This window comes from Oncorhynchus gorbuscha, linkage group LG04 (assembly GCF_021184085.1).
Source record: "Oncorhynchus gorbuscha isolate QuinsamMale2020 ecotype Even-year linkage group LG04, OgorEven_v1.0, whole genome shotgun sequence".
NCBI classification, from domain to species: domain Eukaryota; kingdom Metazoa; phylum Chordata; class Actinopteri; order Salmoniformes; family Salmonidae; genus Oncorhynchus; species Oncorhynchus gorbuscha.
The window spans coordinates 60918138-60942907 of NC_060176.1; the positions used below are offsets into that span (position 1 = coordinate 60918138).

Genomic DNA, 24770 nt, shown 5'->3' on the forward strand with positions numbered 1-24770 from the left:
AGTCAGGAACATTTTTGCAGTTCGATGGGCACAGTACCTCTACCACTTACAAGGAGGCTCCACTGAACCCCACCACATCTTCAGTTGCTTGAGCACCATTGACTCTACACATGTAAGTAAGGAGTTTGTTGATATATCAATACCTATTTCATTAAATATTTTATGTTCATTAACTTCTGGCCTAGCCTGGCAATTATTTCCTTGTTTCATGTGTGACATTTTGATTCTCAGATTGACCCACTTCTCCAACTCACGGCTGCCCTAATTCTGCAGCCCTGTCAGCGCTGCCCTCTAGTGTTAGCTGGTTATTTATCCAAGGAGGTAAACTGTCTGACCTTTGCCGCACCAAAGACTGGAATAGTTAACCACAGATTAGAATCAGACAATAACTGTATATACATGTCTCAAAAAACAAGTCTTTGCTCCACAGGGTTGACAGCACACAGATGCCCCATAATCTCACAGTGAAAGTCATGGTTCATGAAACTGAAACGTACTACCAGATAACAGTGGCTGATAATTTAGGTGCTTCTCTCCTTTGAGATTTTAGCAATCATCTTGTGATCATCTTAATTTGTTGAGGTTACTTCTAAATTGTGTTGTATTATGCATCACTCTCTGAAAACAAAAGCTATGCTTTAGATTGTTTTACAAAGTCAGCAGTTTAAGTTTTATTTTTTTATTTCACCTTTATTTAACCAGGTAGGCTAGTTGAGAACAGGTTCTCATTTGCAACTGCGACCTGGCCAAGATAAAGCATAGCAGTGTGAACAGACAACACAGAGTTACACGTGGAGTAAACAATTAACAAGTCAATAACACAGAGAAAAAAAAGGAGTCTATATTCAATGTGTGCAAAAGGCATGAGGAGGTAGGCGAATAATTACAATATTGCAGATTAACACTGGAGTGATAAATGATCAGATGATCATGTACAGGTAGAGATATTGGTGTGCAAAAGAGCAGAAAAGTAAATAAATAAAAACTGTGGGGATGAGGTAGGTGAAAATGGGTGTGCTATTTACCAATAGATTATGTACAGCTGCAGCGATCGGTTAGCTGCTCAGCTAGCTGATGTTTGAAGTTGGTGAGGGAGATAAAAGTCTCCAACTTCAGCGATTTTGCAATTCGTTCCAGTCACAGGCAGCAGAGTACTGGAACGAAAGGCGGCCGAATGAGGTGTTGGCTTTAGGGATGATCAATGAGATACACCTGCTGGAGCGCGTGCTACGGATGGGTGTTGCCATCGTGACCAGTGAGCTGAGATAAGGCGGAGCTTTGCCTAGCATGGCCTTGTAGATGACCTGAAGCCAGTGGGTCTGGCGACGAATATGTAGCGAGGGCCAGCCGACTAGAGCATACAAGTCGCAGTGGTGGGTAGTATAAGGTGCTTTAGTGACAAAACGGATGGCACTGTGATAAACTGCATCCAGTTTGCTGAGTAGAGTGTTGGAAGCAATTTTGTAGATGACGTCGCCGAAGTCGAGGATCGGTAGGATAGTCAGTTTTACTAGGGTAAGCTTGGCAGCGTGAGTGAAGGAGGCTTTGTTGCGGAATACAAAGCCGATTCTTGATTTGATTTTCGATTGGAGATGTTTGATATGGGTCTGGAAGGAGAGTTTGCAGTCTAGCCAGACACCTAGGTACTTATAGGTGTCCACATATTCAAGGTCGGAACCATCCAGTGTAGTGATGCTAGTCGGGCATGCGGGTGCAGGCAGCGATCGGTTGAAAAGCATGCAGTTGGTTTGACTAGCGTTTAAGAGCAGTTGGAGGCCACGGAAGGAGTGTTGTATGGCATTGAAGCTCGATTGGAGGTTAGTAACAGTCCTTGACATACATGTTTGCTTATACTTTGCCTTAGGACCAGAGACCCGATGGACTGAGTTCCTCCAGGTCTTCTGGCAGCACTCCTCTATTTAGCGCAGAGACCTCCACCACTGTGTTCCTGACCGCCACTGAACTACAGTATCTGCGCTCCTCTCCTGTGTACAGAGCATCCAGGTACTTCACCCCCCTCAGGAAGAAACCCACCTCCATCCTCCACTGTAGAAACACTTTCCTTCGTAACACTTTATTTGGATAGTCCATCTGTAGATGCTTTACAGACTATCAGTAACAGTTCAACTATCTATCTACTAACCCTAGCTCTAACCCTAACCTTACCAAGCAGTTGCTTATCAACAAATAATTTGTTGATAGTATGGCCATCTGTAGAGCATCTTCAGATGGAAAATCCAGATTATCCAGATGAAGTGTGACCCTTTTCTGGTAAACACTCTTACTCGAGTGAGTTATAATGTGCTCCGTCCTGATATAGTAATCTCAAAGCCAAGTGAAAGTTAGGGTTAGACTCGTTTGGAATGGTTGCAACCCTGAGTGTAAATTGTTGAGACTCTTTGTCCTACAGATCCCAATCTATTCCAAGGGAGGTAAAGTGACCCAGGAAGTCCTGCCTCCTGTCAAGAACCCTATCTGACAACACCAACCACTGATCCATCTGACCCGGACCCCATCCACTATCTCTCCACTACCCTCCACTCCCGGGGTCATCCATATCTGATGAGTTGCTATTTAGCCCAAGTCCTTCATTTGACACTCCTGGCCCTCTCAGCCCCTCACCTATCAAGGTCGCTCCAGAGACCTCTCATCATACCTTGTCCAATGGAAAGCTGTCCCATGAGGTGGAAGAGGGTGTAACAGGAGGTTCGTACGCCCACAGTTTTAACGACATAAAGGGTGGGAGCAATGAGTCAGGTCTTGCGGGAGAAGGCAAGTCAATGCAAAACAACGACAGACGTCACGTCAATGGACAGAATGGAGGTAGTATTGCACTGGGTGGAGAAAAGTCTGCAGCCCACAGGTTCAGTGGTGAGGAGTCTCGAGAGCCTGGCAGTCAGAGGATGGGGAATGTGGGAGATAAGGCGTTTAGGGTGAAGGAACGACAGGGGAGTTAAGTCCAGCAGGTTGCTTGCCCCCCGCCTCCCCCTTGCCCTGTGAGAACTCTACAGATGCCCCTTTGCTCCCCACGGCACTGTACCAGCACAGGGTGAGAGGGCTGGTACTGGCCCTACTGGTAGAGAGACAATTCCACAGCGACACTGCAGCCACAGAGGAAGTGGTGAGGAACTGTTGGGGAATATGGGAGGGATATGAATGTTTGTTTATGTATGAGTGTTCCACAAGAGATTCCCTTGTCTGGACAACCACATGTTCAACTGTTAGAAAATTAAATAGAATATATCCACTATTGCCCTACATGTTATTACAGCAGTTTGATATTTTGTCAAACCATTAAATCAGCTATCACCCTGTGGTTTATCCCCAGTATCTCAGAAGCCTGGCATCTTTGAAGGGAATGGAAGCACATCTGAGGACTACTGCTCCGGGGGCCTCTGGCCCTCAGGGACACTACACACTGACTGTATACAGAACATGCTCACAAGTGAGGCTCTAATATTCTCAGAGCTCTCTGAAATGTTGTCAAACCACGGTATATTCCATAGCTCTATTTTTTTTCTAGCTGTCCTATCTGACTTTGACCTTTTCTCCTCTCTCTATTTGTCTGTTGTTTATGATATTTGTGGAACTCTATCTCCCAGTGTTGACCTTACTGCTGGAATGAGTAGTAAACTCAGTGCTTTGCAGTAGCTGATTGCGATGTTTTGGGACATTTTGTGGGGCAGTAGCTGATTGCGATGTTTTGGGACATTTTGTGGGGCAGTAGCTGATTGCGATGTTTTGGGACATTTTGTTGTGGCATTTGTAGTACTTAGTGGTGATTTAAGTTAGTAAGATGCTGTATAGTGTATATACCACCTCTGTCTTTTACTTTCATGATCATCCATGTTTGTGTGGTATTTGTAATGAGTGCCTATGCTGTGTCCCTGCAGGCAACCTGTCTGGCAGGCCAGGGGGAGCCCAGGACCGTTCTTTTGTGAGAGCCACATCGCTGCTCCACTCGCATTTCTCTCACACTGAAGCTCTGCAGGAGGCTATTGTCAGGTCAGTATGACTGGCAGGGGGCTCTCTCAACATGCATTACTCCTCCTCAAGTCAGATGATGGGGGAGGGGGAACAGGCCATCATTATGCAGTTTGTATTATCTTAAGATAAATCCCTGTTCCCATTGAGTTGTAATGTGTCTTACGTAATACAGGAGTGCGGGTGCAGCTGTGTACGGGACCCGCAGTGTGGCCCAGGAGACGTACTTCCTGCAGCAAGGCGGAGCGGTGAGAAACTCTGGCATTCCCGACCACCAGGACAATGCTTTCTCTCTGCTTAGCAAGGCCCGACACAGGTTACTGAAGCACAGGGTTAACCTGCTCTGACCGACTGTGACAAGGAGTTCCACCAGAACCACTGTCTACTCAGTCACTTCTCTGAATATGCTTCTCTCTAAATTCATTTCAAACAATGAACTTACACTGAACATTTTTCTAAGATAAACACTGTGTAAAGAGTTTTAGGAAGTTAAATGATTTACAAGAACCTTGGTCAAGTCCTATATTGTGTTGTATTGATGTGCAGAGGACCGTGATCTCTGTTAACACTGCAAAGGCATTTTGCACAATATATAATGAAATTCCAAACCAACACACCACATGAAATATGAGCTTATGGAGATGTTGTGGAACAAATATTCAATGTACAAACATCATGAAGACATCATGGCTGCCGGGGTTCCTAATCACTGTAATCCTTTTCATTTGGATAAAGATAATCAGCTACCCCGTGAATCCTTCACCACCACCCACAATGTATTTAAAAAAAAAAATAGATATTATGTTGTACCTAATGACATACCGTATGTAGGAAAAACGTATATAATTACAGATATCATGTCATATTGTTTGTGTGTTTTTTTTTGTTTAATATTCTGTCCTGAGAGTGTACTCTTGGGTTTTCATTGTATAGTTTATTTTGACCACCTCTGAAATCAAGCCAAAAGCCATTGAATACACTAAATGTGATACTCTCTGATTAATGGGGCACATGAATCATTTGCCAATAATATTCCGTAAGGTTCTTTACAAAGATTGACTATGTTTGTAACAACAACAAAAATAATGAATGGCTGTTAACACACAAAATTCCTTGGTCCAAAAAAATGTCTTGATCATAAGGCAAGCAGTTTCCTTTCAAGCATTGCAAATACATTCATTCAAATATGATTCTTTACAATATATCCACTCTAAATTAACACCGATGTATGGACCTTGTCTTGTCTAAATGAGCTGCACATTGTACTCTAAACTACAGGGGCCATCGTGGTCCCTATAGTGCCACAACGATAGTAGTACTGTAGCAACAGGCACACAGCTCAAACTAAGCATAAATACGGCGCCCACAGTACTTTACAAACCCTAAAGTACGAACACTGTTATGGTAATTATATTGCTTTGGGTGAAGGGGACGAACAATGCCTAAATGTACGTTTTCATGAAATGTAAGATATATCGTAAATATATCAAAGCGTAAATATATATACGGTTTCTGTTCCTAGTATCCTGGAAATAAGTAGTCTCGAAAGCCCAACCCTAAGCCATAATCACTGTTGCCTATGGTTGGGTTTTCGAGACTATCAAATGAGACCTTTCTTGATGGTCCAAATATAGTGTAATTAGGTTCATTAGATACGCGGTAGCTGAATTTGAATGACTGGAGTCAGTGTTTTCGGAGTGCCTTATTATGCAAACTCATTTTATGGGTCAGTGGGGTGCAAATGGGTAGTTAGGGGCACGAACAAAACAGGGGGGTGGAGAAACAGAATTAAAATTCTAAGTGGCAGAATGCCCCATTGTCAGTGGAGGGGCATACCCTATCAACCACGCATATAAGCGGTCTTTTTCAGATACACCGCACCACTGGACGGAGCTGGTACAACTGTGGAGCTCTCCAACTACGGACCCATCACCATGGCTTCTACCACATGCTCTTGGATTGCCTTCATTGTCTTAACTGTGTCTACTAATTTCATTGGAGTACAGAGTCGCGCGGTGCAGGAGATACTGTCAAAGTCCTCCGCTTTTCAGGATGGTCTCAATACTTTACCCACAGATATCTTGAGACGATGGCGACGGGAGAGCGATGAGACGCAGCGGCAACATTGCGCAATGTTGTCAGCGCCTTGGATGGAAACCAGCGCGTACCCGATGGAATTGGCACTGCTACATCGTCTCCGGGTGCGTTCAATGGCCCAAGGAGGTTTACGGCGCACAGTCTTTCCTGAGCAACCACTATTTCATTTTGTCAGACGCGTCTATCATTGCTGCCAGTTAGGTTTTCATTGCAGAGGCGTCAAAGGGATTCAGGGCAGTATCAGTGGAGGTAAGAATCTAAATCCAGTCATTTGAAGTAGCTTCTTAGCAATTTATTAAGCCTACTCTTGGACTAAATTTGTATCTAGGCCTACTGTAGAGAATCTAAATTTTAAAGTGCCCTTAGACTTGGTTTTATAGAATATATAAATTATTCTACTCAGGAATGGGGCCACTGTCACATTCTCAGTAGTGCTTATTTCATTTAGGCCTTACAGTATTTTGTTGATCTTTTCCCACCCTAGATACAGATTTGGAGTTCCTTCTCAGTCAGGATGTTCTGTCAGTGACAGTCATGAGAGCTGAGATTCATATCTATGTGTTGAATCCTCAACACCTGAACATAGAGCCTGTTCTTCCATACATGGCAAAACGCAAGCTTCCCACACGGTAAGAGTCCTGGTTGACATGATGGCACACTCACTTAGCTGTCATACCTCAACTTTTTATAGAACTTTATTCCATATCTATGGAAACTGAAAGTTGTAATTCTTAGGCTAAAGTACTGTGGGTCCTGTCTTAACCTTTTATTCCACAGATACCGTTTTGGGTCAAGGGGGAATGTCCTGGAGCTTCGAGTGGATCTGCTGTTCCTATTCCAAGGTCTTCAGGAGGCAGCTGGTGGTGTCAGAGAGGAGCCAAGTCTGGTTGACATGCGGAAAGTGGGGGAGCTTTCAAGCGGGGGTCCACGAGAAAGGCCAGTAGCTCCACGGTCTCTGCAGGACACCAATGCTGATCTGTTAAGGGAGGGGGTGGGCCCCCTGCTGATGGCCATGGAGCTGGGCCTGGCTCTGGCCCTGAATTGTGACAGGGGGGGAGTGGAGGTGTCTTGTGAGCACAATGGAGTCCACCTATTACACTCTCCATTCATTGCTCTCTCCTACAGATAAAGATGACACAAGCCAGTATTGTACACACCATCACATTTTACCTTGAGTTGCACCATACATAACCCCATCTCCATGTTGTCTCTAATGTCCTCAAGTCTATGAAGCTGCATTTATCTCTTGGTGGGCAACATGTCAACTTTTATTATTGATATGTGAAGGAAGTGGATCGGATGTCTTAACTACATAACATTTGCAATAACCCTTTGCAAAATTAAACATTGTCTTTAATGTTGTGATGCAAAATATATATTTTATATACATAATACTCCAACGTGTATGTGGTTCTGTGCACTTCAGAAAATGCTTGAATATATTAACTTATCAGTGTTGTGTTTTGTAAGAAATAAATATGTCTTGTAAAGATGTAAATAGTGTATATTATCACATATGTTTATTGGAAAATTGTTTTGGGTTTTCCTTTATTGAAATGCAATTTATTAAATTTGTGAGACTATGGGTGATGTGTCAGTGTCATTTTGTTGTGTTCTTATGTATCTGTTTCTCTTGTTTTCAAGTTAAAGGTGGGGGTTTCCTCTCTCAGCCGAAAGAGTACCAGATCAAAATAATGACCATGTCTCGCTAGGCTTTACAACTTCTGACAGTTGGTGTGAAAAACGTGGTGCAGAAAAACTCCACCTGGACCACTATCATCAGAAACCAACAACTAGCAAATTCTGTGCATCTGTGCTGAGTTGCTGACACTTTCTTGTCGATGGTGTCTTGTTTGGCACACTTTGTAGAAAATAATAATAAAATGCAGTACTACAGGATATTTCTTAACATAGCTCTTTATTAGCTAGCTACAACTTGCATGTTCACTTATCTCCAACCATGATCAACTGACCATGACCTAACCATCTGGGTGGTCTTAACTAGAGGTCAACCGATTAATCGGAATGGCCGATTAATTCGGGCCGATTTCAAGTTCTCATAACAATCGGAAATCGGTATTTTTGTACGCCGATTTTGCAGATTAAAAAAATATATATTATTTTTTACAACTTTATTTAACGAGGCAAGTCAGTTAAGAACACATTTTTATTTTCAATGACAGCCTAGGAACGGTGGATTAACTGTCTTGTTCAGGGGCAGAACAACATATTTTTACCTTGTCAGCTCAGGGATTCAATCTTGCAACCTTACGGTTAACTAGTCCAACGCTCTAACCACCTGCCTCACGAGGAGCCTGCCTGTTACGCAAATGCAGTAAGAAGCCAAGGTAAGTTGCTAGCTATCATTAAACTTATAAAAAACAATCAATCATAATCACTAGTTATAACTACACATGGTTGATGATATTACTAGTTTATCTAGCGTGTCCTGCGTTGCATATAATCGGTGCGGTGCGCATTCATGAAAAAGGACTGTCATTGCTCCATGTACCTAACCATAAACATCAATGCCTTTCTTAAAATCAATACACAGAAGTATATATTTTTCAACCTGCATATTTAGCTAAAAGAAAGGTTAGCAGGCAATATTAACCAGGTGAAATTGTGTCACTTCTCTTGCGTTCATTGCATGCAGAGTCAGGGTATATGCAACAGTTTGGGCCGCCTGGCTCATTGCGAACTAATTTGCCAGAATTTTACATAATTATGACATAACATTGAAGGTAGTGCAATGTAACAGCAATATTTAGACTTGGGGATGCCATCCGTTAGATAAAATATGGAACGGTTCCATATTTCACTGATAGAATAAACGTTTTGTTTGAGAAATGATAGTTTCCGGATTCGACCATATTAATGACCTAAGGCTCGTATTTCTGTGTGTTATTATGTTATAATTAAGTCTATGATTTGATAGAGCAGTCTGACAGAGCCATGGTAGGCACCAGCAGGCTCATAAGCATTCATTCAAACAGCACTTTAATGCGTTTTGCCAGCAGCTCATCGCAATGCTTCAAGAATTGCGCTGTTTATGACTTCGAGCCTATCAACTCCCGAGATTAGGCTGGTGTAACAAATGTGAAATGTCTAGCTAGTGGGGTGCTGGGGTGCACGCTAATAGCGTTTCAAACATCACTCGTTCTGAGACTTGGAGTAGTTGTTCCCCTTGCTCTGCATGGGTAACGCTGCTTCGAGGGTGGCTGTTGTCGATGTGTTCCTGGTTCAAGCCCATGTAGCGGCGAGAAGAGGGATGGAAGCTATACTGTCACACTGGCAATACTAAAGTACCTATAAGAACATCCAATAGTCAAAGGTATATGAAATACAAATTGTATAGAGAGAAATAGTCCTATAATTCCAATAATAACTACAACCTACAACTTCTTACCTGGGAATATTGAAGACTCATGTTAAAAGGAACCACCAGCTGTCATGTTCTCATGTTCTCAGCAAGGAAGTTAAACGTTAGCTTTCTTACATGGCACATATTGCACTTTTACTTTCTTCTCCAACACTTTGTTTTTGCATTATTTAAACCAAATTGAGGCTAAATTGATTTTATTGATGTATTATATTAAGTTTTTAAAAAGTGTTCATTCAGTATTGTTGTAATTGTCATTATTACAAAATTGTTTTAATCGGCATCAGCTTTTTTTGGTCCTCCAATAATCGGTATCAGCGTTGAAAAATCATAGCACAGTATGATACGGCGGTAAAATGCATCCAATTATAATTCAGTATGTTTACACATATGAATATTACACATGGTCTGGCTAATAAACGGTTATGACAATAAAGAAAAAAACACTTGTCAATTTAAACTACATTTCAGTCAATGGGCAAAACAATGCATATCGAGTTAAACATGTAAATGGTATTACAGTAGTAATTTATTCTATTGGGAGAAGCCAAGCAAAAGGTTGTCTGTACTCGCGCGCCTCACAGCATGCATCTGCACAGTACAATTATTTTGGTAAACGTAAGCGATGGGTTTATCATGAAGTCAATTAATCTTAAACCACACCACCCGTGAGTTGTCATTCGTTAAATTACACAACACAATTACACAATTCATACATCTATTTTCATTGACATTTGTGGAACGAGAAGGTGCGACTGAAATCCAGGTAAAATATTTCGTATTCACAAGTCTGAAGTTCTCTCTTCTGTCGCCTACAGATCACACTTTCATCACAGATATTTCCTGTGTGAAGTTTGCGTATCAGATCGAAGTATTCTGTCACTGCTCGGTCATCTACAGCCAAAATAGCAGTGTCTCGAGTGCACGGTGACCATGGCGCTGCACTGTCCAGCCTTGGTTTCTCAGGTATTGATTAATGGAATTAGTCCAGATTGTGTTAGACAATGTGATTGATCACTTAAGAAAAATATAGGGGGTTGTAGCCCACTATGCTAGGCTTGTAGAACTACCTAGTTTTACGATCGCATTTTAGATTAATGTCAGAGATTAACGTTATAGCCTGACATTAGATGTGTGATATTGTGGTACAAACTACTACTGTTCTGTCTTTAAACAAGCCAATTAACCCCAAATAACTACACTCATCAAATTAATTTTAGAAAACAAAATCAGTGAAATATCTGAATACCCACACACGGGAATTGTGTTCCTGTACTGTCAGAAAAGCCACTGAAGATTCGTCTGGTCTGCTTTGCCCTTCATCAACAGTCTAGAGATTCGAGGGGAAAGAGCAGTGGTGTAAAGTACTTAAGGGAAACTACTTTAAAGTACTACCTAAGTAGTTTTTTGGGATATCTGTACTTTACTATTTATATTTTTTTGACAACTTTTACATTTACCCCACTACATTCCCGAAGAAAATAATGTACTATATATTTCTTACATTTTCCCTGACTCCAAAAGTACTTGTTACATTTTGAATGCTTAGCAGGACAGGAACATTGTCTAATTCACACACTTAGCAAGAGAATATACCTAGTCATCCCAACTGCCTCTGATCTGGCAGACTCACTAACAACAAATGCTTAGTTTGTAAATTATGTCTGAGTGTTGAACTGCACCCCTTTCTATCCATAAATAATAATAATTAAAAAAATAAAATCGTATTGTCTGGTTTGCTCAATATAACAAATGTTAAATTATTTATACTTAAGTACATTTCAAACCAAATAGTTTTAGACTTAGTATTTTAGTATTTTTAGAGTAGTATTCTACTGGGTGACTTTTACTTAAGTCATTATCTTTTAAGGTATCTTTACTTTTACTCAAGTATGAAAATTGGGTCCTTTTTCCACCACTGAGAAAGAGTGCCATGTTTTCTGAACTGTTTGCATGTGGGAGGTAAGACCGACCAACTTCCCATTGCATGAACAACTTGTAACTTATGTTTGGGATGTAAAAGTGACACATGGACACAAATGGCATACATATATACAGTGCATTCGGAAAGTATTCAGACCCCTTGACCTTTTCCACATTGTTACATTACAGCTTTATTCTAAAATGGATTAAATAGACCCCCCCCCCCATGAATCTACACACAATGTACCACAATGACAAAGCAAAAACAGGTTTTTAGATATTTTTGCAAGTGTGTTGAAAATAACACACTGAAATATCACATTTACATAAGTATTCAGACCCTTTACTCAGTACTTTGTTGAAGCATCTTTGGCAGTGATTATAGCCTTAAGTCGTCTTGGGTATGATGCTATAAGCTTGTCACACCTGTATTTGGGGAGTCTCTCCCATTCTTCTCTGCAGATTCTCTCAAGCTCTGTCAAGTTGGCTGGGGAGTGTCACTGCACAGCTATTTTCAAGGCTCTCCTGAGATGTTCGATTGGGTTCAAGTCCGGGCTCTGGCAGGGCCACTCAAGGACATTCAGGACTTGTCCCAAAGCCACTCCTGCGTTGTCTTGGCTCTGCGCTTAGGGTCGTTGTCTTGTTGGAAGGTGAACCTTCACCCCAGTCTGAGGTCCTGAGCAGGTTTTCATCAAGGATCTTGCTCTGTTTATCTTTTCCTCGATCCTGACTAGTCTCCCAGTCCCTGCCGCTGAAAAACATCCCCACCGCATGATGTTGCCACCACCATGCTTCACCGTAGGGATGGTGCCAGGTTTCCGCTTGGCATTCAGGCCAAAGTGTTCAATCTTCGTTTCATCAGACTAGAGAATCTTGTTTGTCATGGTCTGAGAATCATTTAGGTGCCTTTTGGCAAACTCCAAGCGGACTGTCATGTGCATTTTACTGAGAAGTGGCTTCCGTCTGGCCGCTACCATAAAGGTCAGATTGGTTGAGTGCTGCTTAGATGGTTGTCCTGGAAGGTTCTCCGATCTCCACAGAAGAACTCTGGAGCTCTGTCAGAGTGACCGTCGTGTTCTTGGTCACCTCCCTGACCAAGGCCAATCTCCCCCAATTGCTCAGTTTGGCCGGTCGGCCAGCTCTAGGAGCTCTTGGTGGTTCCAAACTTCTTCCATTTAAGAATGATGGAGGCTACTGTGTTCTTGGGGACCTTCAATGCTGCAAACATTTTTGGTACCCTTCCCCATATTTGTGCCTCGGCACAATCCTGTCTCTGAGCTCTAGTGTAGTGTGGATGCAGCTCAGTTTGCAGCGAATTAAAACAAAGCAAATAAAATATGGGACAAATGAAATGTACATAAATAGTTAGTTCTGTTATGTTTGTAATTAATACACAAAGTCACTTCTGCTCTTTTGTATATATATTGTATATATTTTTAAAGCAATATAATAGTCTTCACAATGGGATTCGATAAACTATTAGAATCCGTTGCTATACCTGACGCTTCGAATTTTGGAGATCATTACAGCCTAACTTACATTATTTTCATCCTCACTATGCAAACAAAGCTGATTTCTGTAACTATTTAGCTGTTTCGAAGAGTTTTGTTGAGCTAAAAAGATGCAAACAGTACTTTACTTCAAACAACTTTTGGGTACCTTGTTAACATTTCAACATGAAATCCATGTCTTAAACGTTGCTACGTTTCAGGAAAGGCGCCGGAGAAGAAGGCAGATGTTTTACGTGTCCCCAACAAATTGAGATTTTTTGTAAGTTTATTTGCGTTTTTTGTAACTTATTTTTTAAACTTATTTTATACATAATGTTGCCCCTACCATCTCTTATGACTGGAAATAACTTCTGAACATCAGGACTGTGTTACTCACCACGGACTGGCAGAATCCTTTTTTGCCTTTAACAAGTCTGACGAGCCCGACACGAATGATATACTGCTTTCTCGGGAACACGCCCAGATCCTTGTGATTTGCATGAAGAGGAGGTGGAGAAAAAAGGTTCCAGAGGGCGGGCAACCTTCTGAGAATTCGTAGGCGATCACTTCCTTCCATTCTGCTAGCAAACGTGCAATGTTTGGAGAATAAAATCGATGACCTACGAGCAAGATTAAACTACCAACGGGACATTCAAACGGAGTCGTGTCTGAATGACGACACTATCAACATACAGCTGGCTGGTTATACGCTGTACCGGCAGGATAGAACAGCTGTGTCTTGTAAGACAAGAGGTGGCGGACTATGTATTTTTGTAAATAACAGCTTAATAACAGCTGGTGCACGATATCAAGCTATATCGAGGTAGAGTATCTCATGATAAGCTGTACACCACACTATCTACCTAGAGAGTTATCATCTGTGTTTTTCGTAGCTGTTTACATACCACCACAGTCAGAGGCTGGTACTAAGACAGCATTAAATGAGCTGTATTCTGCCATAAGCAAACAAGAAAATGCTCACCCAGAGGCAGCGCTCCTAGTAGCCTGGGGACTATAATGCAGGGAAACTTAAATCCATTTTACCAAATTTCCACCAGTATGTTCAATGTGCAACCAGAGGAAAAAACAACTCTGGACCACCTTTACTCCACACACAGAGACGCATACAAAGCTCTCCCTCACCCTCCATTTGGCAAATCTGACCATAATTCTATCCTCCCGATTCCTGCTGACAAGAAAACATTTAAGCAGGAAGCACCAGTGACTAGATCAATAGAAAAAGTGTTCAGAAGCAGCTGATGCTAAACTACAGGACTGTTTTGCTAGCACAGACTGGAATATGTTCCGGGATTCCTCCGATGGCATTGAGGAGTACACCACATCAGTCACTGGCTTCATCAATAAGTGCATCGATGACGTTGTCCCCACAGTGACCATACGTACATACCCCAACCAGAAGCCATGTATTACAGGCAACATCCACACTGTGCTAAAGGTTAGAGCTGCCGATTTAAAAACGGCGGGACTCTAACCCGGAAGTTTATAAGAAATCCCGCAATGCCCTCCGACGAACCATCAAACAGGCAAAGCGTCAATACAGGATTAAGGTCAAATCGTACTATACCGGCTCTGACACTCGTCGTATGTGGCAGGGCTTGTAAACCACGCCCCCATAAGCACGCCCCCATTCTCATCGACGGGGATGCAGTGGAGCAGGTTGAGCGCTTAAAGTTCCTTGGTGTACATATCACCAACAAACTAACATGGTCCAAGCACACCAAGACAGTCGTGAAGAGGGCACGACAAAACCTATTCCTTCTCAGGAGACTGAAAAGATTTGACATGGGTCCTCAGATCCTCAAAAGGTTCTACAGCTGCCCCATCCTGACTGATTGCATCACTGCCTGGTATGGCAACTGCTCAGGCCCTGGACCGCAAGCCACTACAGAGGGTAGAGCATACGGCCCAGTACATCACTGGGGCCAAGCTTCCTACCATCAATGACCTCTATACCAGGCAGTGTCAGAGGAAGGCCCTAAAAAACTCCAGCCACCCTAGTCATAGACTGTTCTCTCTGCTACCGCACGGCAAACGGTACCGGAGCACCAAGTCTAGGTTCAAGAGGCTTCTAAACAGCTTCTACCCCCAAGCCATAAGACTCCTGAACAACTAATCAAATGGCTACCCAGACTATTTGCATTGCCTCCCCTCTCCCTTTCACCCTCTTTTACACCGCTGCTACTCTCTGTTGTTATCATCTATGCATAGTCACTTCAATAACGCAACCTACATGTTCATATTACCTCAACTAACCGGTGCCCCCGCACATTGACTCCCGGTACCCCCCTGTATATAGTCTCGCTATTGTTATTTGACTGTTTCTCTTCAATTACTTGTTACTTTTATTTCTTATCCATATTTTTTGTGAAACTGCACTGCTGGTTAGGGGCTTGAAAAGTAAGCATTTCACTGTAAGGTTGTGTTCGGCGCATGTGACTAATAAAATTAGATATTGCAAAGAAAAGGTGTAATCTGCTTGACACATTGTTACTTATCTTACAGATCAGTCAGCTAATTTCCCCTCCATTCATATGCAAATATGTTTGATTCATTTATTGGCTTGTCTGGCTGACATTTTTATTTTAAGCTGCACAGAAATAATATTTTAGTAGACCTCTATAATGCCTCATTCTTTCTTTCTCGTATAGCTCATTAATACACCCTTGTGGTGGAATATATCTATTGTAGGTTCCAAGATAGAACAATGAATCATGTTGAACTAACAAATACCATCAAGGGATACCTTACAAATTACAGTAATCAACACCTTGTGAAACAGCTGTGAAAACCAGCCTGGCAATATTTAAGATTTAAATATAAACTTTGTGTCACGCCTTGGTCATAGTATTTTGTGTTTTCGTTATATATTTGGTCAGGCCAGGGTGTGACATGCGTTTATTTTGTTGTGTTTCGTATTGGGGTTTTGTAGTTATTGGGAAAGTCAGCCCCAAAAATGTATTGGGGGAGGGCTCAGGGAGAGAGTGGCAGAGTCAGGAGTCAGACCTGAGCCAACTCTCCCTGTTAATCGCGAGGAGCAGCGATCAAAGGACTTCTGGACTTGGGAGGAGATATTAGATGGAAAAGGACCCTGGGCTCAGCCTGGAGAATATCGCTGTCCCAAGGAAGAACTGGAGGCGGAAAAGCGGGGAGGCGCTGGTATGAGGAGGGAGCACGGCGACGCGGATGGAAGCCTGAGAGTCAGCCCCCAAAATTTATTGGGGGGAGGCTTACAGGGAGTATGGCTATGCCAGGTAGGAGACCTGCGCAAACTCCCTGTGCTTACCGGGGGGCTAGAGAGACCGGGCAGGCACCGTGTTATGCTATGGAGCGCACGGTGATTCCAGTGCGGGTGCATAGCCCGGTGCGGTTCATACCAGCCCTTCGTATTGGCCGGGCTAGAGTGGGCATCGAGTCAGGTAAGGTTGGGCAGGCTCGGTGCTCAAGAGCTCCAGTGCGCCTGCACGGTCCGGTCTATCCAGAGCCACCTCCACACACCAGTCCTCCGGTAGCAGCTCCCCGCACCAGGCTTCCTGTACGTATCCTCGATCCAGTATCACCAGTTCCAGCACCACGCACCAGGCCTTCAGTGCGCCTCGCCTGTTCAGCACAGCCAGAGCCTTCCTTCCCTCCTGCGCTGTCGGAGTCTCCCGGCCTGTTCAGCGCTTCTAGAGCCTTCCTCCTCTACAGCGCTGCTGGAGCCTCCTGCCTGTTCGGAGCAGCCTGAGCTGCCAGACTGCATGGAGCAGCCTGAGCTGTCAGCCTGCATGGAGCAGCCTGAGCTGTCAGTCTGCATGGAGCAGCCAGAGCTGTCAGTCTGCATGGAGCAGCCAGAGCTGTCAGTCTGCATGGAGCAGCCAGAGATGCCAGTTTGCATGGAGCAGCCAGAGCTGCCAGTCTGCACAAAGCTGCCAGTCTGCATGGAGCAGCCAGAGCTGTCAGTCTGCATGGAGCAGCCAGAGCTGCCAGTCTGCATGGAGCAGCCAGAGCTGCCAGTCTGCATAGAGCAGCCAGAGCTGTCAGTCTGCACAAAGCTGCCAGTCTGCATGGAGCAGCCAGAGCTGTCAGTCTACATGAAGCAGCCAGAGCCGTCAATCTGCATGGAGCAGCCAGAGCAGCTAGATCCGCCAGTCAGCCATGATCTTCCAGATCTGCCAGTCAACCATGATCTTCCAGATCTGCCAGTCAACCAGTCTCTTCCAGATCTGCCAGTCAACCAGTCTCTTCCAGATCTGCCAGTCAACCAGAATCTTCCAGATCCGCCAGCCAGCCAGGATCTACCGGAGCCTACTACCTGCCTGAGCTTCATCTCAGTACTGGGCTTCCTCTCAGTACTGGGCTTCTCCTCAGTACTGGGCTTCCCCTCAGTCCCGAGCTTCCCCTCAGTCCCGGGCTGCCCCTCAGTGTCATGTTTTGTCTTATTTTGTCTTGTCATTTTGCTTTTCCCTCTGTTCGTTTTCCCCCTGCTGGTCTTTTTAGGTTCGTTCCCCTCTTTCTCTCTTCCTCCCTCTCTCTCTTCTCTCTATCGCTCCGTTCCTGCTCCCAGCTGTTCCTATTCCCCTAATCAATCATTTAGTCTTCCCACACCTGTTCCCTATCTTTCCCCCTGATTAGAGTCCCTATTTCTCCCCTTGTTTTCCGTTTCTGCCCTGTCGGATCCTTGTCTATTGTTCACCGTGCTGTGTCTGTGTATCGCCCTGTCGTGTCGTGTTTCCCTCAGATGCTGCGTGGTGAGCAGGTGTCTGAGTCTGCTACGTTCAAGTGCCTTCCCGAGGCAACCTGCAGTTATGATCGAGTCTCCAGTCGGTTCTCGTCATTACGAGTGGAATTATGCTTTATGATTGTAGATTTACTTTACTGGATTAAAGACTCTGTTTTCGCCAAGTCGCTTTTGGGTCCTCATTCACCTGCATAACAGAAGGATCCGACCAAGAATGGACCCAGCGACTATGGATTCTCTCTACTCTACTCTCGAGTTCCAGGGAGCGATGCTCGGCAGACACGAGCAGGAATTGTCTGCTGCTCGGCATGCCGTTGAGACCCTGGCCGCTCAGGTCTCCGACCTCTCAGGACAGTATCAGAGTCTTCGTCTCGTGTCACCAGCTACTTCCGGTTCTTCCGAACCTCCGGAACCTAGGGTTAATAACCCACCATGTTATTCTGGGCAGCCCACTGAGTGCCGCTCCTTTCTCACCCAGTGTGATATAGTGTTCTCTCTCCAACCCAACACATACTCAAGAGAGAGCTCGGATTGCCTACGTCATATCACTCCTTACTGGTCGGGCTCGGCAGTGGGGCACAGCTATCTGGGAGGCAAGCGCTGAGTGTACTAACAATTATCTGAACTTTAAAGAGGAGATGATAAGGGTTTTTGATCGCTCAGTTTTTGGGAAAGAAGCTTCCTGGTCCCTGTCTTCCCTATGTCAAGGTAATCGATCCATAACGGATTACTCTATAGAGTTTCGCACTCTTGCTGCCTCCAGTAACTGGAACGAGCAGGCGTTGCTCGCTCGTTTTCTGGAGGGACTCCACGCTAAGGTTAAGGATGAGATTCTCTCTCGGGAGGTTCCATCCAGCGTGGATTCTTTGATTGAACTCGCTATTCGCATTGAACGACGGGTAGATCTTCGTCACCGAGCTCATAGAAGAGAGCTCGCGTTAACTGTGTCTCCCTCTCTCCGACACTACCGTCTTTCCCCACTGACTCAGGTGTTGAGCCCATGCAGCTGGGGGTATTCGCATCTCGACTAAGGAGAGGGAACGGAGAATCACCAACCGCCTCTGTCTCTATTGCGGTTCCGCTGGTCATTTTGTCATTTCATGTCCAGTTAAAGGCCAGAGCTCATCAGTAAGCGGAGGGCGACTGATAAGCGCTACTAGACGGTCCTCTCCGTCAAGTACCTGTACTACCTTACCGGTCCATCTACGCTGGACCGGATCGGCAGCTTCCTGCAGTGCATTAATAGACTCTGGGGCAGAGGGCTGTTTTATGGACGAAGCCTGGGCGCGGGAACATGACATTCCTCTCAGACAGTTAGGGAGCCCACGGTCATGTTTGCCTTGGATGGTAGTCCTCTCCCCAGTATATTATATGAAACACTACCTTTAACCCTCACTGTATCTGGTAACCATAGTGAGACCATTTCTTTTTGATTTTTTGTTCACCTTTTACACCTGTTGTTTTGGGTCATCCCTGGCTAGTGTGTCATAATCCTTCTTTTGATTGGTCTAGTAATTCTATCCTTTCCTGGAACGTTTCTTGTCATGTGACGTGTTTAATGTCTGCTATTTCTCCTGTTTGTTCTGTCCCCTCTTCTCAGGAGGAACCTGGTGATTTGACAGGAGTGCCGGAGGAATATCATGGTCTGCGCACGGTCTTCAGTCGGTCCAGAACCAACTCCCTTCCTCCTCACCGGTCGTATGATTGTTGTTCTGATCTCTTCAAGAAGCGTTTTGCATCCGCTCCTATCCTTGTTGCACCTGACGTCACTAAACAGTTTATTGTTGAGGTTGACGCGTCGGGGGTGGGCGTGGGAGCCATTCTGTCCCAGCGCTCCGATACTGACGATGGGGTCCACCCTTGTGCGTATTTTTCTCATCGCCTGTCACCGTCGGAACCTAACTATGATGTGGCTAACCGCGAACTGCTTGCCATCCGTTTAGCCCTAGGCAAATGGCGACAGTGGTTGGAGGGGGCGACCGTTCCTTTTGTCGTTTGGACTGACCAAAAGAACCTTGAGTACATCCGTTATGCCAAACGACTGAATGCGCGTCATGCTCGTTGGGCGTTGTTTTTCGCTCGTTTCGAGTTCGTTATTTCTTATTGCCCGGGTACTAAGAACACCAAGCCTCATGCTTTATCCCGTCTCTTTAGTTCTTCTGTGGCTTCTACCGATCCCGAGGGATCCTTCCTGTTGGGCGTGTTGTCGGGTTGACTGTCTGGGGAATTGAGAGACAGGTTAAAGCAAGCACTCACGCACACTGCGTCTCCGCGCGCTTGTCCTAGTAACCTTCTTTTCGTTCCTGTTTCTACTCGTCTGGCTGTTCTTCAGTGGGCTCACTCTGCCAAGTTAGCTGGCCATCCCGGCGTTCGGGGTACGCTTGCTTCTATTCGCCAGCGGTTTTGGTGGCCTACTCAGGAGCGTGACACGCGCCGTTTCGTGGCTGCGTGTTCAGACTGCGCGCAGAAGAAGTCTGGTAAAAAAATTCTGCTTCTGCTCCTGGTCTTGCTGGGTCTCAGTCTGTTCCCTGCCATCGCATCTCTCCTGTTCTTGTTCCTGCCCTTGCTGTGTCTCAGTCTGTCCCTAGTTGTTACTCTCCTGGCCTGTTTGGTCCTGTTTGCTCTAAAGCTTTCAGTTCTCTACCCGTGTCTCATTTTTTTTTTTTTTTTTTTTTTGAGTAGTACCCTAGTTTCCCTTTTTATCGTTTTTTCGTTACGGTCCTGAGGAGAGGAGTTGGGTTCTTTCTTGGGACGTGCTGGACCGTTTGTGATCTATGATTTCCTCCGTTGCCGCCAGTGTTCCTCCTCGAGAGCGCCAGGAGGCGCTCGGTGAGTGGGGGGTAGTCATGTTTTGTCTTATTTTGTCTTGTCATTTTGCTTTTCCCTCTGTTCGTTTTCCCCCTGCTGGTCTTTTTTAGGTTCGTTCCCCTCTTTCTCTCTTCCTCCCTCTCTCTCTTCTCTCTATCGCTCCGTTCCTGCTCCCAGCTGTTCCTATTCCCCTAATCAATCATTTAGTCTTCCCACACCTGTTCCCTATCTTTCCCCCTGATTAGAGTCCCTATTTCTCCCCTTGTTTTCCGTTTCTGCCCTGTCGGATCCTTGTCTATTGTTCACCGTGCTGTGTCTGTGTATCGCCCTGTCGTGTCGTGTTTCCCTCAGATGCTGCGTGGTGAGCAGGTGTCTGAGTCTGCTACGTTCAAGTGCCTTCCCGAGGCAACCTGCAGTTATGATCGAGTCTCCAGTCGGTTCTCGTCATTACGAGTGGAATTATGCTTTATGATTGTAGATTTACTTTACTGGATTAAAGACTCTGTTTTCGCCAAGTCGCTTTTGGGTCCTCATTCACCTGCATAACACTCAGTCCCGAGCTGCCCCTCAGTCCCGAGCTGCCCCTCAGTCACGAGCTGCCCCTCAGTTCAGTGGGGTTCTGGGTGAGGACTATTAGGCCATGGTTGGCGGCGAGTGTGGATTATCCCAGGACGCGAAGGGGAGGAACTATGAAATTAATGGAGTGGGGTCCACGTCCCGAACCAGAGCCGCCACCATGGACAGACACCCACCCGGACCCTCCCTATGGTTTTGAGGTGCGTCCGGGAGTCCGCACCTCAGGGGGGGGGGGGTTCTGTTACGCCTTGGTCATAGTATTTTGTGTTTTCGTTATATATTTGGTCAGGCCAGGGTGTGACATGGGTTTATTTAGTTGTGTTTCGTATTGGGGTTTTGTAGTTATTGGGATTGCGGCTGAGTAGGGGTTTAGCATAGGTTTGGCTGCCTGAGGCGGTTCTCAATCAGAGTTAGGTGATTCTCGTTGTCTCTGATTGGGAACCATATTTAGGTAGCCGAGGTTTCACTGTGTATTTCGTGGGTGATTGTTCCTGTCCCTGTGTAGCTGTTCACCAGACAGGCTGTATTAGGTTTTCTCGTTCCGTTTGTTGTTTTTGTATTTATAAGTTATTTCATGTATCGCTCTTCTACATTAAAGACATGAGTAACCACCACGCTGCATTTCGGTCCGACTCTCTTTCGACAAACGAACGCCGTTACACTTTGACCTTTTTTAGGGTACAGTTGTGTCATTCATTTATTTTCACAGATTTTTTGTTGTTGTACTCTCACATGGCAAACATATACTGAATTCTGGTGAGTTGAATAGAGAGGAGGTGGGTGCTGTGGGGGTGGGAGGTTCTGACTGTCACTTGTTCTCAACAGGTAGCCAGTCTCGGAAAGGGGACTTGAAGAGGGATACTGCAATGTCTAGGCACTGCTGCCCACTTTGTTCCGAGTGTTTGCAGTGCTAGTGTTTTAATTCTTCTGTGTATCTCACATTATGTGCCCAGTATGATAGAGCAAAAACTTTATTAGCAGGTAATAACAAGACAATAACAGTAGCTGTAGATGATGTCATGAAAATTTGGAGGGTGGTTGGTAATGGATGAACTCGGGTGGATCCACGTCTGGGTGTTGGGCAGAACCCCTAGGTCCCGGATAACAGGAGTAGAGTTCAAGGGAACAGGGTAGGTGATCGCGACATAAACAAGAAAACACACAGGTTACACTTTACCTGAGAAGATTTGATGGATTAGTGCAGTGTCATAAATAGGAGATATGAACTTTTCAACAGTTTTTGAAGGTATAGCCTACCTGAAGCTGGTCCCCCTCCAACTCAGAGCACAGAGAATCAGACTGACCCGAACCCGCTGGTTCTGGTGGATGGGATACCTCCTGGGTGGCTCGGACAGTCAATGGTCCTAAAGTCATTTGGAGAGGTAAATTGAAGAGGTACATTTTTATAAACTCAGCATAACTACCTTCAAATCATGAAAAGGTTCTATAGCTGTACCATTGAGAGCATATTGACTGGCTGCATCACTGCTTGGTATGGTAATAGCACCGAACTCTATCACATGGCACTACAGAGTGTTGTGAGGACAGCCCAGTACATCATTGGGGCCGAGCTCCCTGCCATCCAGGACCTCTATATCAGGCGGTGTGAAAAGAAGGCCCAGAAAATCGCCAAAGACTTCAACAATTTGTAAGTCGCTCTGGATAAGAGTGTCTGCTAAATGACTTAAATGAATGATGAAATGAACCACCCAAGCCATAAACCTTTCTCTGCTGTTGCACGGCAAAAGGGTACCAGTACATAAAGTCTGACACAGCTTCTATCCCCAAGCGATATTGAGGGGCAGCAGCGTAGCCTAGTGGTTAGAGTGTTGGACTAGTAACCGGAAGGTTGCAATTTCAAACCCCCGAGCTGACAAGGTACAAATCTGTCATTCTGCCCCTGAACAGGCAGTTAACCCACTGTTCCTATGCCGTCATTGAAAATAAGAATTTGTTCTTAACTGACTTGCCTAGTTAAATAAAGGATAAATATGACTGATAAATAACAAAACGGGCCGAATTTACCTTGAATCTTTATTGACCTCTTCCCATGGTTGGTTGGTTCATCCAAACCTGGAGGATGATGGCCATCATCACCTTGTAGGTGGCATAGACAGATTCTATAATATTGAACTCTGCTGTGTAAAGCAACCATTACAAAAAAACTTAGTGACATTTACAGATCATGAGCCATTTTTTAAAAACGTTATTTTACTAGGCAAGTCAGTTAAGAACAAATTCTTATTTTCAATGACGGCCTAGGAAGAGCGGCTGTTCAGGGGCAGAACGACAGATTTGTACCTTGTCAGCTCGGGGATTTGAACTTGCAACCTTTCGGTTACTAGTCCAATGCTCTAACCACTAGGCTACCCTGCCACCCCATTGTAAAACAACTTTCATACATTTCAACTCCGGCGCCACAGCCACCCTCAAACTTCTGGCAGGCTAGACGGACGTTTAAGCATGTGACAAATTGGAACATTAGGTGCTCTCTAATATGACATAAACTGAAATCATAATCATTTCAGATATAATATAATTGATCAAAGTTTCTCACTTGCCCAGCTGTCCACATCATTGGCAGAAGAAGCATAGGTTGATTTTGGCAAACATGCGTTTCACTCCGAAATGGCCAGCATGCATCTCGGTCAGACCGGCCTCCCTTTCCTTCATGAAAATCACCCTCCTGTGTGGCTGGCCATTCACTGTAGGTACATGTTATTGCCTAACAAATTGGAAGAGAAGAGTTGTTGAAATACTCAAGTCCAAGTAAATTTGCACTGCTGTCTTTCTCTCTGTCTCTATCTCTGTCGGTCTTCAACTTACTTCCCACCTCTCTCTCACTCTCATCCTTTCTTTCTCACTTTCTTCCTCTCCCCCCTCCCTGTGTCTAGCAAAGACACCTAGTTAAGGGCAGTTGGAATTACGATAATTTCTTACACCTATCCATTTGATTGATCAGGATTTACTTATAGCTAGGTACCTCAATATGACAGACATACTGTATAACTACATGTATAGTTAGTAACATGTATATGACCAACTAGCTAGATGGAAATTGTTGTTGAAAAATGGTAGTACATAGCTAAATCCTTCAAGTAATCTAACAGAAGTTGACTGCTTAAGCATTGAGGACAGCATTTTGTTGACAACATGGTAGTTTACACTATGTCTACTGTGTGTGAATGATGCAAGAATCTTACCCCAGCTGTAGGTCCATTTGAGCGTGTGTGGTCACTTAGCCCTGCACATCAACCAGTACTGGGACCATTGGAAACTTGCTCAACAAAGAGCTGCTTGAATGTCTTTAAGTACAAAATGGAGGAAGTTAACAATCTAAGGCTTAGATTGAATTCAAAGTTGAGACAAACTACAACACATATGAAAGACTGTACCACACAGACTAGTACAATAGCCTACACATAGAAAGGAACCTAAAGGCACATATAGTACTACACGACAGACATGGCGGGTGTGGACCAGTGTTGTCTTGGCTACAGTCTTCTGGTTCACAGCTGCTTTTAAATTCATACCAATTCATTTAAAACACGCCATAGTAGGTTAGACTAAATAAGATTACATAACCTTGGGTAGCTACAAGTCAAGCAGTACTAGAAATAGTCTACCCACAAACATTATCAAGAACACCTAGCTCTAGCTTATCTAGCTAGTTACCTAGCAAGCTAGACTGGTGGTTTATAAAAGTGAAAGGGGGGGGTTATATATTGATAAAAGTCACCTTGTAGGAGAGTGATTAACATGGAACCACTTC

General features: G+C 44.5%; 1 long non-coding RNA gene and 1 pseudogene across 1 annotated transcript; one reads left to right on the forward strand and one right to left on the reverse strand.

The window, feature by feature from the left end:
* The first annotated feature begins 1737 nt into the window (after positions 1–1737).
* Positions 1738–6250, forward strand: LOC124033023 (annotated as a pseudogene).
* Positions 6251–22254: 16004 nt separating this feature from the next.
* Positions 22255–24559, reverse strand: LOC124033350. Its single transcript, XR_006838369.1, has 3 exons — positions 24202–24559; positions 23556–23723; positions 22255–22362 (listed from the first exon to the last, which is right to left on the reverse strand). It is a non-coding gene; the product is annotated as an uncharacterized LOC124033350 (long non-coding RNA).
* Positions 24560–24770: the final 211 nt, after the last annotated feature.